Consider the following 16942-nt stretch of genomic DNA (forward strand, 5'->3'; position numbering starts at 1 on the left):
ATGTTTTTTCTCATTTTACCTGTGTGGGAGGTATTCAAATACAAGTGAGGGTGAGTTGTATCTAAGCAGGATTGTAGTAAAATGCAGCAATTCATTCATAATGCAGCACCAAATAATATTGGCTCCTGTGAGTCATTTAATAAAAAAGAAAAAATACTCAAAAGAAGGAAGGACTCCACCTAGATGGTATTTAATTACTCTCCGTAAGTAAGAGGCAAGGTGTCTACTGTTTACTCCTGTGATGACTGAGGGCCTCATTTAGGGATTAGCACATGCACACCATCCCAAAAAAATCAACAGATGCCCCATTGGTCAGTCGTAGGTAAGCCTTGTCACTGTATAACTACATGGGATACTGTTTTGAGTTACAAACTTTTCACATATTAATAATTCTATCAGATGTGTTGGCCAACTGAGATTAAAACATCCAGAATCCAAAACATTGTTACATGACAACCTAGCACTGACAATGTGTCAATGATATTCTAAAGGCAGGTGCCCAACCTTGTGAATTCAGTGATCCCCATGCATATGTAGAAGAATAGTCTGCTTAAACATGTACTGCATTTCAAGTTGTTGTTTTTCTTCTTTGGGTATATGCCTTTTTAATTTACTTGCTACATGCAAATTGGGTGGAATTGTTATCCAAGTTTTGACTCAGGATTTTACTTGCTATCGGTTCCTATGTTGGCAGATTTCAAAACTTCGTATCAACTTACCTCCTTGATCTGCTTGCTCACTGTGGAAGGAGTCTGTTGAGTCATCCTTTGCTATCTTCCCATTTATGGGTGCCATATAATTTTCTGACTGTTAGTTGAGCAGTGCATGCTACAAAAATCAAGCCCATTCTCCTATATAAACAAGCTTACTGTGCAGATGTGCAACAGAATAGACTGTTTAAGTCTCTACTGCCATTATAAGTTGCTGTATTTATTGATGTGGGTATATGTTTTTTTACTTTGCGTGCTGCACTTTAGTTGGGGGAATTTTTCACAACTTGGCCTGGACTTACCACCCCAGTCAGATTGCTCATTTCAGAGGGAGTCTATTGAGTCAGCAATTGGGATGGTTGCAGTTTAGGGTCACCATCTTCTTTGCTTGGTGTCTAATTTAGTGGCAAATGCCACACAAACCAAAACCTTTTCTCCATTAAACAGGCCTCATTTGTGGACACGCCTAAACAGGGCCAGGGGCTAGGACCCCTGCTCAAGATCATGAGTATGTCTGGCTGTATTCATCTGAACAGCTGCATGCAGGGAGCCCTTCAATTCCTTTGGAATGTAGACACAGTTTTCATCTCATGGACATCTCTAGGTTATGTTTTACCTGTAATTTTAAGTTCAAACCTGTGCTGGTCTCTCCTCCTACTCCCCCCAGTAGTTGGGTTACACTTCACAGGCAAGATAACTTATACTTCTTGTATGAAATTGGGTTACTGGTTGAGAGGGGAGAAACCCTACTGAGGCAGGAACCACAATCCCTGTCAGGGTGAAGTCACAAGCAAACCCAAAATGAGCCTATGCTCAACCCTTGGGTAGTTTGGAATAGAACAGTCAAGCTTCACTCAGAGGCCATATGTAAAGTATTCGTGCAACACTTCAAATAGTAACACAGCAAAAAAACACTACAATAAGTATCCCACAGCAGATTAGAAAAATAGAGAACACTTTAATGCAAGACCAAAATGACAAAAAACCTATCAGTATAACCAGAGATATATATATGTTTAAAGATTTAACTGTAATTAGCACCAAACAACAGAAATCGACAACTGTGGATATCTCGTTGAGACTGTGATGAGGTGCAGGCTGGCTACAGGGACTCAGTTAAGCTCTATGAACAAGAGATCCTTATAGTCTGGCTGCCAAGCATTGCGAGGTCCCCCATTGAGAATGTTTTGTGCAGCCGAGGCACCCCTTTGAAGTGCACTGGCTACAGACCAAACTACAGTGGGTCTGCAACTCTTTGTGAGAAGGCATGACTTAGCCTATTCAGATGGAGGTGTGGATGTATCTTACATCACCCTCCCATCCTGCCGATGATGGCCCATCCAGAAATAGCTAAGCTCTAAATTTTGTGTGGCTGTCTAGGAGGAATACACAAATACCAACAGCCAACTTCACCCATTCATCTGATCCAGTGACAGGCTGTAAGAACTAAATAGCTAAGGGAGGAAAATGCCAACTTTCTAATAGTTTATGAAAAGAGAAATGCCGGCCCTGCGGTTTTTGATGGCTATTTTATTTTAAAGCAACAAACCAAATCTTTGTTATGATTTGTATGGTCAAATTTATTTAAACCATTTACTTTTTATATAAATCTCATTAATTTGAAGCATTAGTTGCATGAGAAAAACACTATGTGCATACAATTTGTACAAAAAACATTTAGCTCAAAAACATTTGACAAAGAATATTTGACAAAAAAACATGTGACAAAGTGACATCCAATCATTTAGTGTACATAAATATACGAATACGGTAATACGAGAAGCATCAATCGTTATGTGGTATTTAGCAAAAACTTAATTAGAAGAATGAAGCTATTTGCAGTAAGGAAAAGGAAACAAAATGAATTGTAACAAATACAAATTTTTCAATTGTCTGATAAATAAGCTTAAATCCTTTCTGCTATTGCCAATTCCTTTCTGCTATTGCCGACGCGTTTCGAACTCGCTCTGGCATTTGGCAAGTTCTCATCAGGGCTTTCTCGTTTTAGTCTTCTGAAAATTATGTACAAAGAAAATGAGTAAGTTATTGAATTCCTCATTTTCATCCCCTATGTGCATTGCCCTCTACCATAACTTTATCGAAAATGTGTACCTTTATTTTCAAGTTGGCAGCGGGTTTTCAGTTTTCAAGAGATCTTATTCAGTCAATGTTGATTCTTTTCTAAAAAATTTTCAACAATCCCAATTACAATATTGTAATGGTCAGGACAGCCTGCGCCAAGGAGGCCAAAGGGCAATCTTGGAAATTACCTTAGAGTCAGTAGTCTGCACTTCTGTTTAGTATGTATTCAAATCAGCCGTGCGTGGGACAAAAATCAGCTCCCACCCGCCAGCCGGCAGTGGACACGTCTTGTTGCACCTACAAGAAGGGTTTGGAGTGACTCGACTATTCAAATGAGTTTACAAACAGCGGTTAGAACGGGTAGCAAAACCAAGTGCCTACCTTATTGTTGGCGCTTGGGTTGTTTCAGTGCAGCTCCCCTGTTTTTCTAACTTCTAGCCGGTTTCAGTTCGATTTTCGTATTCTGTAGTGACAAACACGGTCAGTGTGAGCCCGCTACTGTGTCATGCGAGGTATCACTAAGCGTTACCTATCTTGGTGCTTACCTAAGTGTTTTGGATCTTGAAGATTGACACGCTCCCAAGTGCACTCCAAACCAATTCGAGGAGTCACTCGGCTGACTAGGTCGCCATCTTAAAAAGAGGACATGTGATCGTCAATGCGTGTCACATGACTGCCCGGGCTTTGTGGGAGTTGTAGTCCCACTTTGCATTCTGATGTTTTCTAAGTGAATGCCTGCTTCAAAGATTACACGTGAGCACTGTGTATTATATCAAACGGTTTACAGTCGTGAAATTTCAGACATCGAGTTTAGTCCAGTTTGTAAACTGTTGAAGCGCAGTATTAGATACGCTTCTTTCCTCAGTAAGACATCGTCCACATCTTTGATACATTGGGCTTGAGTCACTGTGTACAGGACCGTCCACATGAAGTCTGTTTCAGTGTGTCCACTGTCAACAAAATGTTGTACCATTGGAGCGGTTAACACTTTTGTTTTTATTCGTGACCTATGCTGTGTTATGCGGGTGTTGACCTGCTGGTTGGTCTTTCCTATATACAATTTTCCGCATGCGCAGACAATTGCATACACGACATTCCGTGTTTTGCAGTTTGAAAACCCTTGGTTCTTCCACCTGACATTTTTGTGTGTGAATTCACTCCCCTCGATTGTTGTGTCGCAAGAGACACAGTTGCCACATCTGTGGTGTCCCTCAATCGGCTTGAATCCCCACATTGACAATAAGTCATGTTTAGGTTTTTCAATGGTGACATCCGCACGCACCAATTGCTGTCCAATGCTGCGGTTTTTTTTAAAAGCAAAAATCGGTCTGGGAAAGGGGCATTCTAGGCCCTCCAGCAGATGCCAATTTTTAAGTATGGTCTGTCTGATTTTATGGGTATGTGGACCAAATGTTGTTACACAAACCAATTTTTCCATTTCAGGTTTCACTTTACTTTGTAGTAGACATTCCCTCGGGGTATAACGTGCTCTTTTGAAGGCATGTTTCAGCAGCTTCCTCGGGTAGCCTCTGCTTTTCATTTCCTCACAAAATCTTCCTCCGTGTAAGTCATAGTCTGTTACCTCAGAGCAGTTCCTCCTGATACGAAGTAGCTGCCCGTAGGGTAAATTTGTTTTTAGATTGCGTGCATGCGCACTCCTATGATGGAGAATAGTGTTTTTGTCCGTCTTTTTTCTAAAAAGAGATGACTTTAAGAGACCGTCAATGCAGCTAACTTCCACATCTAGGAATGTCATTTTCATATTGCTGTGTTCCATAGAGAATTTAATATCACCATGTTTGTTGTTTAACCATTGATGAAATTCCATCAATTCGGTGTGGCTCCCCTGCCACAGGAGCCACACGTCATCAATGTATCTTAGCCATTGTTTTATACATTTCTTGTAGGGGTTGTTATTTGCCACAAATTTCTCTTCATACTGTGCCATAAACAATATGGCCATCTCCGGCGCATAGGGACATCCCATGGCTGTCCCCTTGATTTGAAAAAAGAACTCGCCATTAAAGCAGAAGTAGTTCTTTTTCAGGGTTAGTTCAGCCAACTGTAGAATAAATCTAGTGGGCACTCGATGAGGCCGGTCTCTTGTGTCAAGGTACATCTCCATCACCTCCAACGCCTCCCCTTGCGGGATTTGCGTATAGAGGGACGTGACGTCCATAGTGACCATTATTTCCTCAAGTGGATTGAATTCTAGGCCCTCTATTTTATTCAGGAAATCGGTCGTATCTTTTAGGTATGATGTCACATTACAGATAAAGGGCTTTAGGAAAAAGTCCACATATTTGGACAGTGGCTCTAGACAAGAGTCACAACCCGAGACGATAGGACGTCCGGGGGGGTCATTCAGATTTTTGTGGATCTTGGGCAGGAAGTACAGCATTGGGGTACGTGGGGATTTTTTTACCAAAAATTCACCTTCCTTTCTGCCCACAAACCCTTCTTCAACACCACTGGCAATCAATTGCGTTATTGTCCCTAGTATGTCTTTAGTTGGATCTGCATTGACTTTTCTGTACCATATCTGGTTATTAACCTGTGATTCACCTTCCAAAAGGTATTTATCCCTTGGCCACAACACAGTGGCCCCGCCTTTATCTGCAGCTTTCACTACAATAGATGAATCCTCTCTAAGATTTTGTAATGCTTGGCGTTGGCCTCTACTAATATTCGGTTTAACAAACATTTTGTTCTTTTCAAGTTTATTAATAGAGGACAAGACCACTTGTTCAAATGCCAAAATCTGTTTGGGGATATTGTAGCTGGGAATAAAGGTGGATTTATTCCGCAATCCTGTTGTCTCAATCTCTAGAGGAGGCGGCTGGTTAGCAAAAAAGGCTTTTAATCGCACCTTACGACAGAAGGCTATAGCTTCCATCTTGGTTTTTGTGAAGTCAGGTTGGTGATTGGGGACAAACTTTAAACCCAAATTAAGGACAGACTCTTCGTCTCTAGTCAAGATTTTATTTGACAAGTTGACAATAGAGGAAGACATCTCTATGTTTTGTAGACGTTCCTCCGGGTACGCATTTCCCATGGTATTTTGTTTCGTGGTTTTCCTTGTTGGCCCTTCTCTAAAAAAGAGACCTGTTTTTTGTTAGTATTCCCTCTTGCCTCAGTGCCCGAAGAATCAGATGAAGACGATGTCTCAGAAAATGTTTTGAATCGATTGCGGGACCGTCCTTGATAGTTATACAGTGCTCCGCGTGAATCGACCTGCGAATAAAAATCCTCCTTAAGAAAAGGGTAGGCTTTCTCTAATGTAAATGACTTAGAGTCTTTCTCGTATTGAGCGGTCTTGTTGTTGATTGTGTTATCTCTAAATGTAAGGATTTCTTTTTCAATTTTTTCCAAGAGTGCCTTGGCATCAGGCACCAACTGGCTGTCCTGAATGCTTTTAGTTAGTTCTTCAATCTCTTCCAGTTCTTTTTTACAGAGACGTTGTGCCGTCTCAATTGTGTGGACCATAAGGTCCCTGCTGCACTTGGTATTTATACAGCTAAAACCCTTTTTGTAATCTGCATCCTCTGTAAAAATAACGGGAATATTTTTAACTAATAGCAGAAAGGAATTGGCAATAGCAGAAAGGATTTAAGCTTATTTATCAGACAATTGAAAAATTTGTATTTGTTACAATTCATTTTGTTTCCTTTTCCTTACTGCAAATAGCTTCATTCTTCTAATTAAGTTTTTGCTAAATACCACATAACGATTGATGCTTCTCGTATTACCGTATTCGTATATTTATGTACACTAAATGATTGGATGTCACTTTGTCACATGTTTTTTTGTCAAATATTCTTTGTCAAATGTTTTTGAGCTAAATGTTTTTTGTACAAATTGTATGCACGTAGTGTTTTTCTCATGCAACTAATGCTTCAAATTAATGAGATTTATATAAAAAGTAAATGGTTTAAATAAATTTGACCATACAAATCATAACAAAGATTTGGTTTGTTGCTTTAAAATAAAATAGCCATCAAAAACCGCAGGGCCGGCATTTCTCTTTTCATAAATTATTCTATGGTCCAGCTGACCCTGTGTCCCGGGACCTAACTCCTCATTTTTTGTAAACTTTCTAATAGTGGTATTTTCTAAATTGTAACTGAAAGTTGGATTTTCCCATTAAAGAAGACTATTCATTACAATTCCAAATACAACAAACATGAACTGTGTACCTGTTTCCGTTTGGAAGTTTCAACTTATCAAAGGTTATCAGGTAACTCCAATGTTATTCTATTAAAGAAGCAGGCCTTGAAGAAATGAAAAAAAAATGTAAATGTTTTTCACTACCAGAACATGTAAAACTTAAAACTATATGTCCTATATTTTAAATCCACTGTACCCTGCATGTGGGCTATTTAGGGCATATACTAGAGGCAACTTATATGTAGTTAAAAGGTATGTTTGGGCCCGGCAAAATGTTGAATTTGCTAGGTCAAAATGGCAGTTTTAATCTGTCCAGGCTACAATGTCAAGCCATAGACATGTTAAAAAGGCTTCTTAAAGTGGGGTGCGAAATTAGTGTTGTAGGCTCACTAATAGATTTAATTTACAGGCCCTGGGCACATGTCATACCCTTTTACTAGGGACCTATGAGTAAATTAAATACGCCAAATGGGTGTAAGCCAATTCTACTATGTTTAGAGTAGAAAGCACAAGCACGTTTTAACGCTGGTTAGCTGTGGTAAGGTGCACAGAGTCCTAAAGCCAGCAAAGCCGAGCTCAGAAAAATATGGAGGAGTAAGGCAAAATGTTTGGGGAAAGACCACTCCAAGGCAGACAGGTCTAACACTTCTTTAGATTAAACTGCCGCTTCTTAGTTAAACACAAGCTAAGCATTTTTAATTTCATATTTGACTATAAGCCTGATGCCCTTTTTGTGACTAAAACTTGGCTTTATGAGTGCTCCTCTCATGATATTGCTCTTAAATTTCTTGAAGGGTTTTGCATTGTCAAACACGATCAACAGGATAGGAAGGGGGGAGGCATTGCTATTATTTTCAAAACATTTATACATGCTATTTCAAAAATCTATCAGTCCCTAAAGGCATCATCTTTTCTCTCTGCCTTTCTAGCAGCTTCACCTTTTCACTAACCCCGGGCAAGCACTACACTTTTGTGCTTGAACACCAATATGAGCCCGCTTAGTGACAAGAGCATTATACGAATATTTTAGATTTTTAATAGATTGTAAAAGTTGTGAATCTTTCGTTTGACGAAAAAGGAGTTCACTACGTTTAATATTGTCCGCTAAATCAGAAAGTTTCTTCTTAATGGCAGTATTCCTGCGTGCCATAACTTTAATGATATAACCGCGAAGAGTACATTTAAAGGCGTCCCACAAAACCACTGGAGAATCAACGGACCCTTCATTATCAGAAAAAAACTGTTCAATTTCGGTTTGCAAGGCACTGATCGCAGCATCATCATAAAGAATCTCCGTATTTAACTTCCACGAAAGGGAGGATTTCTTAGGGGCGAGCCCCGAAAGGGAGAGGGAAACCGCCGCATGGTCTGAGACAAGAATAGGATGAATGTACGGTGAAGACGAAGATTGTAGCAAAGACGAATGAACCAAGAGGTAATCAATACGAGAGAAACTAGAATGAGGAGAGGAAAAGAGAGAAAAATCACTGCCAGTAGGGTTATGAAGACGCCAGACATCATGAAGATTAGCGGAAGAACACATGTGTAATAAGTGTTTGTGAGCTCTAGGAGGACGAAAAGAAAAAGCAGAGTTCCTATCCAGCAGAGGATCCAACGGTAAATTAAAGTCACCACCAACTATTAAATGACCATTATGAGGCATTCGGGAGAGTAATTTAGTGATATTTTGCCAGAAAAGAGGATCATCAGTATTTGGAGCATAAATATTCAAAGCATAAAGATCATGAATACCATCAGACATTCTAGATAAAATCCAACGACCTTCAGAGTCATGATCAGAAGAAAGGATCGATAAGCCAGAAGTTTTAGAAATAAGGGTGATCACACCATTACGTTTACCAAGAGCATCAGAGCATGCAACATCCATAACCCAGCCATTCCGCAACCACAAAGCCTCTTTATGGGATAACTTCGTCTCTTGCAAAAAGACCAGATCCGAAGACAAAGATTTGCAATAATCTAAAATTTTAGCCATCTTAACCGGATGATTCAAACCCTTAACGTTAAGGGAAACTACATTTAAGCCAGGCATAAATGCACAGAAAAAAGACACCACATAAGGGAGACAGATGGACGGAAAAATAGAACATCAACCTCTGACACACAGTAGAGAAATGCCACCAGGAGATCCAAGAGAAAAAAGAAAAAAGAAAGAGGAGAAGAGAGGGAAAGAGAAGAAAAGAAAAGGAGAAAAAAGAATGGAAAAAGAGAGAAAAAGAAACCCGCCAGGGTAGGTCTATGGGAGACCCGACTCATACCAGGGGAACATAGAGAGGGAAACAAAAGACCGTCAGGAAAAAGAACAGGAGAGAAAGCAATAGATCCCAAACTGGAGAAGAGGAAACAGCAAGAAATAAGCGTAGAACAATATAAGGGAACCCAATAACAAATTTGAAATCGGAAAATGAAAGGTATACAAAAGAGGCCCAGAATAATCAAATCCGAGCAATGAGCGAAAACAAATGATAGAAAAATACAATATGATACTGAGACATAGTCAATAACAAGCACTTGAATACAAGCTAAATTGAGATAACAGGATCTTAGCTATATGGCAACAATTAAATGGCAATAAAACCATGAATGCAATACAAAAAGCCAGAAAAACCAAAATATAAAAAGCAAAAGATGGTGCAAAACAAGAAAGTATCCAAATATAATAAAAAGACAGTAATACATGGTATGTAGATGGAGATAAAAAAGACAAGAACTATGTACATTGTAAAATCAAGCAGCTAAAATGAGAAGCAATATTAGATATGACCAGGAACAAAATTTACAGGGTGAAAAGCACATAGCGAAAATATAGACAGAATACCACCACGTGCCAAAAAGAAATACTAGCCCGGGAGACATAAAATAGGTACAATAAAGGCAAATATAGAAAAAGAGACCATATGAATGAACATAAAGAGGAAAACTGACACAACGGCTCGAACGGCGTGACAAAAACAAACATTGTAACCTACGTAAGAAAAGAGAAGATCATTGCACTGCAAAGTACAGAATCGAAAGATAAGAAAAGTAAAGAAAAATAAAAGGACAACCAAAAACAAAGATCAGCAGATATGAGATACATGAACAAGGTGCCAAAAATCGCCCATCACAAAGAGAATAATCAAGAAAGACAAAATGGCCACAGACAAATACCAGGAGAAAGTGGATAAATGTCAATAATAAGACAAGCTAAAGCTAACAAGAGACAGAAAAATTAATTGGAAATCGAATATCAACCAGCGAACAACATGTAAAACAGGTATCAGAAGATGTGAGACGCATGAGCGAAGAACCAAAAAGCGCCCACAACAAGAAGAACAAGCAAGAAAGTCAAAAAGGTCACAGACAAATATCAGAAAAAGTGGATAAATACCAATAACAAGTGAAAGTAAAACAGACAAGTGACAAACAACTCATGTGAAGAACGAGTAGCAACCAATAATCAACATATGGAACGAAAAAACAAAGGCATATGTGAAACGGCAAGACTCACAAAACCACGAGAAACAACAAAGACAAAAATTCAAGTCCCAGAAAAGCCAGGAGCTGAAGAAGAATCCATCTGAGACGGAAAAAGAATAAGAACAATACTAGTCAACATAAAGCTGACATGGTACGGACAAATCAGCCGGAGAACGATAGCAACCAACGACCAACATAAGCTGCGAAAAAACAATGACAGATGTGAAACAGCAAGACGCACTAAACCACGTGGAACAACAAAGATAGAAACTCAAGTCCCAGAAGAGCCAGGAGTCGGAGCAGAATCCATCTGAGATTTCAGTTGGTTATCCAAAAAAGAGGAAAGATCAGCAGGTTCATCAAAAATCCGATAGCGACCTTTGAAAGTTATACGAAACTTGGATGGACCAGCAATGGAAAAAGGAATATGCATGTCCAACAGACGTTTTTGCAGGTTGAGAAATCCTTTCCTCCGAATTACAGTGTCTCTGGCAAAATCCTAGGAGATAGTAATCCGGTGACCTTCCCAAGATATCGACTTAACTTTCCTCATGTGAGCCAAAATCTGTTCTGAATGCTGATGACGCAGCGGTTTGAGGATTACTGCTCTCGGATAAGTGGAGTTTTTAGGTTTAAACGCAGGAACTCTATGAGCTCTCTCAATTTCAAAGTCTCTCTGAAAGGAGATTTGTAGAGTAGAAGGTATCCATTTGGAGAGGAAATCAATCATGGAGGAGGCTGACTGTTCTGCATCTACAGGAAGACCAAAAATACGCAGGTTCGACCTCCGATTATGATCTTCCTGCTCCGTAAGGTCTCTGCACAACGCCGCCATCGAACATTCCATCTGAAGAAGAGACCTCGACTGTTGGTGCATAGTATCCTCCACCACGCTGATACCAGATTTAGTATTCGTAACCCTAACAGATAAAGCTTTAAAGTCACTCCTGATAGCAGCTACCTCAACTTGTAGTAAGTCTGTGTTCGTTTTAGTAGACTGCGCAATATCATGGACAGTATTTAAGCGCGCCTAAATAGCATCTAAAGTGGAATTAGTATCTTTCTGAGAGGATTCAGGAGAGGGGGACTGTTGTTTAGAGCATTTTAAAGTCCCTTTAGAATCCTTTGCAGTAGGGGAAGGCCCCATGGTGTCAGCCATAAGAACAGACTACAGTAGGCAGTTCAAAAAGAATTTGACGTAGAGTAAATGAGCAAGGGCCAAGAGTTACACAAAAAAGCAAAAACTCATCAACTGCCACTGACCAGAAGCTCTGTAGCTCTGTAGACGCAGACTATGCCCGGGACATCAGCGCACAAAATGGCGGATAAGAGCAGTTGAGGTAAGAAAAAGAAGCCAGAAAGACCCAAAAGTGCTACAAATAGATTCTGCCAAATATCAAGCAACCTTGCAGTCAGGTTACATAGCACTAACCCCTCAGTTAAGGCAGGCAATCAACATGAGCGAGACGCATGAGGTGAAAATCGGCAGTCAGAGATGTACAGAAGTCAGCTAGCAAATATTGCGCCTGTTATGCATATAATCAACTGTACAGGACCAACAAGACCAAAAAGTAATAAATATCAACTCAAAACTGCTGTTTATCATGTCGCGCTTGAAGACATGGGTCTGGTGCAAAAGAAACGAGCGACGCCACCGCAAAAACAAGATGGCGGCCGCTCACTGAAGTGCCGGTGTAGAGGATATCAAGCGAAAAAAAAGACAGTTCTGGACGTCATTTGCCGATAAAATCTACATGAGAGCGCTCACAGCACCTTCCGATACCCCATGCTGGAAACTGGAGAGGAGATACGTGGAAACAGGATCCTAAAATCGTCCCGACAGTCTTCGTCTCCCTGTAGCTCAAGCGTGACCCGCCATCACGCAGCGGCGCACAAGCACGCCCCCCATTTTTTCCCCTTTTTTCCCCTTGCAGGGCACAACACAATAATAACCAAATAATAACAAACATATAAGCAAAGAAAAAACTCAAATTATAGGTTTACATTTTGACATGTACAACAAATATCTTTGAGGCAAAATCATACAAAACCCTAGAACCCCTAGAACCCCTGTAAACGCAGTTCTTAACAAACTAAGGCCCCTAAGATTATAAAGGTACCCACCATATGATCATGAAAAAAATCGCAAACAGCCTAGGGGGGGGAATTATAGATACCGGATCAGTGGGGGAACATAAATGCGTGCATATATCTTATCTATCTTTCCAATTATTCAGAGGTTCCCATATTTGCAAACCTAATCTTCTTCCCCTTTTACCCTTCCTTGCATATATTCCCCTCTCAAGATTGTAAACAGAGAGGGGTCTGGACAGCCATTGATGAAATGTAGGGGGCATTGGATCCAGCCAGGCTGAGGAGACACAAAGACGTAGCACTGCCATTGCCAAGAAAATAAAGTAACAATCTGGGTTAGCTATACCTTCCCCATCCACTCCCAGAATGATCCTTGTTGTTGTAAGAGTGGTGTTAATTCCCAATGATCTTTCAAGGAAGGATTCTATTGCCTTATGCAATGGCTGTAAACTTAGACAAGGGGCAAAGATATGTACTATCCCAGCGTCTGTGCTACTACACCGAGGGCATGTAGTTCCAGATGTGCCTCCCCATTGTGCAATCTTAGCGGGCGTATAATATAATGAATATATTGTTTTGTAGTGTTGGGCCTGGAGTGCAGCAGAAAAGAGAATATTCCTTCCTAGCTCTAGTGAGAGTTGGAAGCTGTCTTGCCCAGCACCAAGTTTCTCGGCCCACTTGTGTTCAAATTTCCCTAAGTTGTCTTCTCTGCTTGCTATTCATTCTACATATATTTGCTTAATCGTGCAAGTTCCTCTGCCTTCAAAGAGCTCCATGATCGAATTTTTGCCAAACCCAACTGCGCCCCCTTTTTTAGACATCAAGTAGCTTCTAACTTGCAAATATTTGTAAAAGCTCCTTGTCTCAACACCATACAGCTGCTGTATGTCGGAAAACTGACACATTCCATGTGGGCCCATAAGGTCCCTGATTTTCACTACTCCACGCCGCCCCCAGTCTAAAAAGACAGAGTCTGCAAAGATTGCTGTTGGAAGGGAATTATTTCCATACAACCATGTGTACATATTATATCTTCCAAGGCCGTTTTTTTCTGAAATGCTGACCAGATTTTGTATGCAGCCATCAAGGTCATGAATTTAGTTCTCTTGAAATAACTAGGGTCTGTATATTTCAGAAAAGCATTAGGAGCCTCCCCCCTAGCAATAATGTATATATAGCAGTGGAGCCTGGGGTGTCCTCCACCTCCACAAGACCTCCCCCTATAGGCCCAGACATATATTGCAATGCTGCCGCCCAATGATACATTTTGAAGTCCGGGACAGCCCTCCCACCACGGTCCCTAAGAAGTAACATATATCGTAGGGCCCGCCTCGTCTTGCCGTGCGCCCATATAAATCTATTTGACATCTGCTCTAATACAGTATGCCACCTTGCCTCAAATGTTAACGGGATTGCCCTAAATATGTATAAACATTTTGGCAGCAGGATCATTTTTATAACATTGACCCGTCCTACTATAGAAAGGTAAATGTTTTGAGCTTGTAAAGCGCACTGCTACCCGTCCATAGGTTTCCTGGCGCTGTATAACTCTGGGGAACCCGTCCTGGCTTTCCCTGTGGGATGGTCCCTTGCTGGGAGTCCCCAAGGTGGAGCCAGGCATCCTCGGAATTGGTGGGGCCGTTGTGGAGATTAGGCAAGCTAATGCCCAGAGTTGCCGAGTGGAACCCCTGATTAGAGTAAGCACCGAAGCGAGAATTATCGAGTCCGCACACCAAGGTCCACGACCCTGCCGCGACGGGAATTGAACCCTGGTCCCGGGCCGACTTCTGGTCTCGGGCCTGCCGCCTCTAACCAGTGAGCCACACTACTCCACGTGTGAAGGTTGAAGGTGAAGGTGAAGGTTGTGGAGTCTATCGAGATCTTTTTTTTCCTTATCGATTATTGGCTCTATGTTCCTAGCTACGACTTTATCCTAGTCTGCTGATATTTTAATCCCCAGATATGTTCCAAATTCCAATACCCGACTATCAGACCAGGCCACCTTATTGTTTTTAATTATTTGTGTTTTAGGGCCGTTAAGGGCATATCCAGAGACTCGGCCAAACTCCGCAGCCTCCCCTTCAATTTCCCTGATAGCCTCTGTAGGAGCTGGAGTAATGACTGCTACGTCATCAGCATATGCAAGTACTTTACACTCGCCACCCAAGGTCTTTACAGGCAAGATGGTCCTATTCGCTTCGAGCCTCTGCAACAGGGGGTCCATATACAGCGCAAAGAGCAGTGGTGAGCACGGACATCCCTGCCTCGTACCTCGCTTAATTTCTAACATCTTCATGTATTCCGAGTTTACACGGACAAGCGCTGTAGGTTCTGAATATAGCGCCTGGTTAGCCTGTATGTACCCATTGCCAATACCTTCCCATCTTATTGCAGCCCAAAGATAGTCCCAGGAGACCCGGTCAAATGCTTTCTCAGCATCCAGCAACATGACCGACATCGGGTCTCCTGAGACCTCTGCGGCGTCAAATAAGGTGATAACCCTGTGAATGTGTTGGGTCGTCCTTCTTCCTGGGATAAATCCGTGTTGTGTTTTGCTGACCAATGTACCTATCACCTTTGAGAGCCTAGAGGCCAAGGCTTTAGAAAAGATCTTTGCATCTGCGTTCATTAATGTTATTGGCCTGTAAGACCCAGGGTCTGTTGGAGATTTCGCTTTTTTGAGTATAATAACTATCTCAGCTCCCGCCCAAGTCTTTTGAATGGAACAACCCCTTTGGGCCTGGCTGGTTTTTTTAGTGTAAACATTTAATGCTTAGTTATTTCAGAGCCTGAATTAAACAGCATCTCTCCATTGGGATCTGTGGCTTATTATAATTGCCACACACCAGAAATGTAAGCCTATTCAGGAGGAGAATAGTAATTCCTAATGTTTTTTCTCATTTTACCTGTGTGGGAGGTATTCAAATACAAGTGAGGGTGAGTTGTATCTAAGCAGGATTGTAGTAAAATGCAGCAATTCATTCATAATGCAGCACCAAATAATATTGGCTCCTGTGAGTCATTTAATAAAAAAGAAAAAATACTCAAAAGAAGGAAGGACTCCACCTAGATGGTATTTAATTACTCTCCGTAAGTAAGAGGCAAGGTGTCTACTGTTTACTCCTGTGATGACTGAGGGCCTCATTTAGGGATTAGCACATGCACACCATCCCAAAAAAATCAACAGATGCCCCATTGGTCAGTCGTAGGTAAGCCTTGTCACTGTATAACTACATGGGATACTGTTTTGAGTTACAAACTTTTCACATATTAATAATTCTATCAGATGTGTTGGCCAACTGAGATTAAAACATCCAGAATCCAAAACATTGTTACATGACAACCTAGCACTGACAATGTGTCAATGATATTCTAAAGGCAGGTGCCCAACCTTGTGAATTCAGTGATCCCCATGCATATGTAGAAGAATAGTCTGCTTAAACATGTACTGCATTTCAAGTTGTTGTTTTTCTTCTTTGGGTATATGCCTTTTTAATTTACTTGCTACATGCAAATTGGGTGGAATTGTTATCCAAGTTTTGACTCAGGATTTTACTTGCTATCGGTTCCTATGTTGGCAGATTTCAAAACTTCGTATCAACTTACCTCCTTGATCTGCTTGCTCACTGTGGAAGGAGTCTGTTGAGTCATCCTTTGCTATCTTCCCATTTATGGGTGCCATATAATTTTCTGACTGTTAGTTGAGCAGTGCATGCTACAAAAATCAAGCCCATTCTCCTATATAAACAAGCTTACTGTGCAGATGTGCAACAGAATAGACTGTTTAAGTCTCTACTGCCATTATAAGTTGCTGTATTTATTGATGTGGGTATATGTTTTTTTACTTTGCGTGCTGCACTTTAGTTGGGGGAATTTTTCACAACTTGGCCTGGACTTACCACCCCAGTCAGATTGCTCATTTCAGAGGGAGTCTATTGAGTCAGCAATTGGGATGGTTGCAGTTTAGGGTCACCATCTTCTTTGCTTGGTGTCTAATTTAGTGGCAAATGCCACACAAACCAAAACCTTTTCTCCATTAAACAGGCCTCATTTGTGGACACGCCTAAACAGGGCCAGGGGCTAGGACCCCTGCTCAAGATCATGAGTATGTCTGGCTGTATTCATCTGAACAGCTGCATGCAGGGAGCCCTTCAATTCCTTTGGAATGTAGACACAGTTTTCATCTCATGGACATCTCTAGGTTATGTTTTACCTGTAATTTTAAGTTCAAACCTGTGCTGGTCTCTCCTCCTACTCCCCCCAGTAGTTGGGTTACACTTCACAGGCAAGATAACTTATACTTCTTGTATGAAATTGGGTTACTGGTTGAGAGGGGAGAAACCCTACTGAGGCAGGAACCACAATCCCTGTCAGGGTGAAGTCACAAGCAAACCCAAAATGAGCCTATG

Source organism: Lissotriton helveticus, chromosome 10 (assembly GCF_964261635.1).
Source record: "Lissotriton helveticus chromosome 10, aLisHel1.1, whole genome shotgun sequence".
In the NCBI taxonomy this organism is placed as follows: Eukaryota; Metazoa; Chordata; class Amphibia; order Caudata; family Salamandridae; genus Lissotriton; species Lissotriton helveticus.